Genomic DNA, 6,000 nt, shown 5'->3' on the forward strand with positions numbered 1-6,000 from the left:
ACACATCATCCCACTCCTTTTCCTGTTGACTCTTCCACTTTCATGTCCAGCCAAAGAGAGCTAGCCATGTGAAAGACTAGTTAAAAACAAAACAGCGATGCAGACACGAGTCTGAGTCAGATACAGGACAGTGTGGTATCAGCTATATGACGCCATCATAAAAGCTAAACTTCTTTCCACAGTGCGATATATTTCCGTTTCGTTTTGAAAAAGTTTTCCGTACACACGGGATCGTTTCAGGAAATGTCTGTGTAAGCACGGAACCACTGAAAACACTGTAGTATACATGTCAAGCCTGTAAGTGACGCTGTAACGCTGCCACGGAAATGCACCAAAAGAGAGGAGAAGATTACAGAAAACTGCCACAAACGTTCTCCTGGTTGTTCTCTGCGTTGGTTTTAAGAATATCTGGTGTACGTTGTTCTCAGTGGTGGTAAAGGAGCATCAGATTTGGCTGTAAAAGCCATAATAAGCTCAGTAGCTTCTGCAGCACCAACACAACCCTGTAATCCTCCATTGTTGTTTTGGTTCGATAGCGCATGCGGCGTAAGTGGGCTACTCTATGTATGAGGTAATCGTTCCAGGAAAGATGCGGTTGGCTGTCCACAGGGAGACGAAATGGTAAGTGTTTACAGATTTGTTCACCCAGTTTCAAAAAGTAGCGTTTATGGCCTCCTAAACGCCATTTCCGTGTGGATGAAATGCCGATACGACAAAAAACATTTGCGTATACTTCTGAATTCGTCTCCATGTGGACGGGCCTTAGTCCACTGAGCTGTAGTAGATGTGTAGATACAAAGAGCGACGTTGTTAGCATCTTAGAAAGTGATCTTAAATCATCCCTGGTTTCAGGTTAAAACAAAAAACTTTGCTCACATTGTGACCTGAGTGGTTGCCATGGTAACTTCATTTTCTTTCTCTTTCTCTCTTCTAAACCAGCTATGTGTATCCCGCCACCCGCTGTATCAGACTGAGTACATACGCAAGTTGGCCTGGGCACGGATCGATGTGGCTAGTGTGAAAGCACATGTGTCTCTTCTTGTCATGTATGACAACGTTGGTCTCAGAGGAGTAAACCTAAATAAATAAATAAATAAACACTTCAATGAAGAAAAAGTAAGAAAGAATCTGTCATCTACATCAGTATGCATTAATCAACACTGTTCTGTCACTGCATCCATGCAGAATCATAGCTTGCTTTGATCATGTCATTTGCATACTAAGCTGTGTTGACTGGCAGGTAGGTGCATTGTAGCTGTGTGCATAGAGACTTAAGGTCCCTCCTCCTTTCTACCTGCTAGATGTACTGAGGGTTAGCATGACATCATTTCCAGTGTGTGGAGTGACATCAGTGGGCTTCACAAACAAACAACTGTGTCACTGGGCCTACGTCCATGTTTTGTACAGTCTGTACTGAAAGCATGCGGCGTTAAATATGTCTTTGTGTCACTGTCACTTGAAGGTGATAATAAACATTCCTCTGTGAGTAGTCAGAAGTCCTTTTTTAGACTCCAGACTTCCTCATCCTCATCCTCCTTCGTGTCAGCGTGGCTCTGAAGTGTCACAGAGTGACTCGTCATGGTCACAGACAGGAAACCAACACAGACACCAAGAGCATTCCTCGTCGACCTTTACAGAGAACCAATCTGGAAAACATTTCTCCGCTGGCATCCTGTGATTTGGAGCCCATGTGCCCAGCTTCATATGGCTTTATTTGTTTATAGTGTATTGGTTGTTCTACACATCTGCTGCTGCTTACAGTCTGAAAACATACCCTCCTTTTTACCTCATATGCTGCAGTGTTTCCTCAGTAACACTACGTTACATTATCATAAATCTGCCGCTGTTGTAGATTATTCCTGACAGCAGTGTGTTTTTGCTGTAGCATACAAGTGTGTTTAACCAAAGTGAGGCTTTTTTAGCCTTGATGGAGGATATGTGTGTGTAAAAGTGCTCTGAATTCTGTAATCGTGTGTCCCAGGAGAATATAGGAAACCGGTTTCAGTATCAAAAGGGAAGTGTTGTGCTTTTGTGCTTTTACTTTCTCACAAGGACTCCCTTTAAGATTTCCCTCTGTAGTTGGAAAACCACAAAAATCTGAGCTGGTGCCAAACATTTTGTGAACAGTCGTTGTTTCACTCTCATGCACGCTTTCTTTCTTTTGGCTAGAATCAGAGCAGATGCATTCACACATGCAACATGTTTCTGATCTCAAACGCAACACAAATGCTTACTGAAGGGTAACAAGAGCGGAGAAATATGATTTAACTCATATCCAGGTCTGGATTGTGGAAAGCAGCTTAAATATTTGATGGAAAAGTATTCTTTTCTCACAGATTTGGGCCAGATTCTGTTAAATATTAATGCAAGATTTTCCCCAAAAAACGAATAGTTAGTTTAAAAAAGTTGAGAGTTTGTCTTTGCTTTTCTGCAGGCATGTTTGGCAGTGAGATGTTTACGACTGTGTGTCAGAGTGTGGCCAAAGCAGGCTCAGTGTTATTATTGGCTAAATGTCTGGATTTACTTCTTGAAAATACAGTTGCATCCTGTAATTGAATTCAAAAATTAATGTTAACAGTAAAGTTTTAGGCTTGTAGGGTGCCAATGATTTATCAAGGGGCCACAACTTGGGGCTGCAAGGGTGGGGGGCGTGGCCAGGGTCAAGTTCGACACATGTCGACATCCACCTGGTCACTCAGCAGCCAAGGTCAAGCTTGACAGCATCTCTTATGTCCAGGCCTTTTCATACCTGGTAATACGCCAGGAGACTGCCAGCCTGGACAGTACCCTAGGCCGTGCTTTCTTGCCACATCTACTCCATATTCCACGCTAAAGGTGTGGACTTTGTTATTTCTTCAATAGCTAAATTTCCCATATGCCTGGCAATATGCAAGGACATCCAGAGCGTGACCGGGGCTGTGTCAATCCTCCCCGCCTCAGGCAGCTTCTTCACCACATCTATGCCTCATTTCAGCCTCATTCTTTGGCCCAATCATGCCTTAAAGTTCTTCACAGTACTGTATATATATTCTAGAATCATCAGACACAAAGTGAATTATTTCAAAGGGTTTTATTTTGTTTTAATCTTGATTGTTATGGCTTACAGCCCACAAGAAACAGTATAACAAAACATTAGAATATTGTAGAAAAGTCCAAATTTTTGTAAGTTTTTCCAGTCTTGAACTGTACAGGGCAGGCTTCCCCTGAAACCCTCCTGACTTGGTTCAGTCATGCACCTCTATCATGAGGCTATCCCTGCTGGACAGGACAGGACTGGGTCTCAAGGAAGTGGCAAATGACTGATTAGTTTGACGAATCAACACTGTCTTTTAAAGAGTGGACAAGGACATACTGGTGAACAGAAACCCAATGAAACAGTTTCATTACATGCATGAAAATTGCATCCACCATGGATTGCTTGGAGTTTATTTACCTGAATATTTCCTGCTGTGTTCCCACATCAGCTCAACCTGACTCTGCAAGGGAAATATACTGGGGAGCTAGCAGGACAAAGTCTGGGTGAAAAAGTTTTTATGCAAGTTTGAACACACTCCTGGTAATTTCAACACAATTTCAGGAAGGACACCTCTGCACTCTCAGTGAGAGACGATATGTCAGATGAGGCTAGACATAATGTAAAATAATGTGGTAGTGGCACAAAGCAACAGAAAGTGATGATATGATTGCAATATTTGCTTGTATATCAATGCTAAGTATAATTCAACATATTCATGATACCAAAGAATCATCATCACCCTGGAAAAACACAAAACAATCAGTTTAATTACAGTCACATTGCAGTATTGTCATAAATATGGGTGAACTGTGTGAGAATACAGCAGAAAATATTCAGTAACATTTATTGCATCGGAAATGAGAAACATCCTGTCATGAGGGATATGTGCGTGCAAGCAACTCAGAAAGTTTGTATTCACAGGATGTCGGAAAATTTCTCCAAATTCTAGAATGCATGTGTGTGAAAAGAGCTATCCAACAACCTGATGTAGGTGCTCTGTTTTTATGTTCACTATAGTATGGGAAATCTGATGTAAAGTCTGGAAACTTAAGTCACAGTAGGTCTAAATTGTGGCCCAAGTGTAGCAGTAAGGGTGTAGGTTATCCATGCTTACAGTCCCGTCTGTTTGACTAATGTGAGTGCTCTATCATGCTCAGGCACGGTACACTGTTGACCCTTACACTGTTGGAAGAGGGTCTTTTACCTCTTATAGTTGCAAATGCAGGAGACAGTATAGTTGCTCATGCACAAGCACAAGCATTGGTCTGTGTTAAGGACACGATGTAATCTGTGCAACTGTTCCTTCCAACATTTATTATAAACAAAGGAGGCGAAGGGTTTAGGTAAGCACGATGCAGAGATCTCTCGTTTTTAGTGAATTTTGTACAGACCTGAGTATTCAGAGTCTACTGGATGACATGACAACATCAGTTATCACACGCTTTACACAATGCAATGCAGGAATTTCTATCTGTTTTGGACAGTCAGGTACTTAGAGGTAATCCTTGATGCTTTGTTTATGAAACAGTTTGATATCTGATAGATCCGACTGCATACAGAGGCGGCCTGGGAGGCCTTCATCCAGATTAGATTGGTCATGTGGACACAACATGTACTGGCAAGTATTTAATGTCATTACGTCAGCTGATTTGATCTTTGATATTAAAACATGACTTTATTTATGTCCATCCAGCCTGGCTCAGAGTGATGGGACATGCATCTCTTTTCAGGGATTTGGATTTTTGAATCAGCTCAGTAAGAATGAGTCTTTGGGCTCCAAAATGACTCTTCATTTGGCAACGTTTGGCTCTGTAAGGTTGCAGTGTGTAAAATTGGAAATTTCAGCAACATCTAACAGTCAGTTCTAGATTGTGATGCTCCTTTCTCTGGTGCAAACTGTGTCAACCAGTGGAATTAAAAAAAAACGTGTATCTGTTATTTCGTCCCCTCTGTGGTACTATAGAAACATACATAAATCCAAGATGGTGGCAATTATGGAGGGGACCCTCCCTACGTGTTCTTAATAAGAAATTGTAGGGGCGCAGATGGCGTAGTGGTTTAAGGTGTGCCCCATGTACATAGGTGGCTAGGGTTCAAATCCGGCTTGAGGCCCTTTACCACATGTCTCATCCCTGTTTCCGACTCTGTCTACTGTCCTCCTCTATCAAAAAAATACAGGCACAAAAATGCCCAAAATAAATCTTTAAAAAAAAACGGATTTAACAAGAATTTAGATAGACCAACTCATACATATTATGTTTCATTTATAACAAATATTTTCTGCTAAATTCTGCAAGGCTAAATGTTACACATTGCACCTTTGAAAACAACAACAAAAATGGAATAAAGGAGATGGTTTCAGAAGAATCCAGCTCTAAAGGTCTTTGCACAATGAGTCGGTTATTTTAGGATGCATTTTTTTTCATATCTGATATCCAAAAAAAAAAAGACATCAAGTGAAAACATATTGTTAATGCACTGTATGGACACACCTACTGATGTACAGTCATTTGGTATGTGAATGCCAGAATGCACTGTTAATGCAAGTCCAGTATGATGAAATGGGAATGCTTTCGCTTTCAGGCAAAATGCAATTAAAAAACCATTACAGGACTTTGAACACAGGCTTAATTGGCTGGTGTTTAAACCGATTTCAGAGTATAGATTAGACTCTGCAGCCTCTGTTCTACTAATTTAGCTTATTTGGTTTCTAAAGAAAAGAAATTTTGACTGTCTTCAATGAGCGTGACTCATTCCTTTAAGGATTTAACCTGTCAGTCTGTGCTGATAAAGCTGCCTGACAGCCTGAGCTGAATATATGTCTGTAATATTTCACTCTCTGGATGTGTTTTATGCTAAAGGTTATTGTAAAAGTCTTCTTTCGTGGTTAATGGCAGTTGAAGCTGCTAATTGGACACCTCCAGGATCCCTGAGGCTTGTCTAATGGATCATGAGGCCACTTTAAATGGCAGATTCTTCCTCAC

This window comes from Cheilinus undulatus, linkage group 3 (assembly GCF_018320785.1).
Source record: "Cheilinus undulatus linkage group 3, ASM1832078v1, whole genome shotgun sequence".
In the NCBI taxonomy this organism is placed as follows: Eukaryota; Metazoa; Chordata; class Actinopteri; order Labriformes; family Labridae; genus Cheilinus; species Cheilinus undulatus.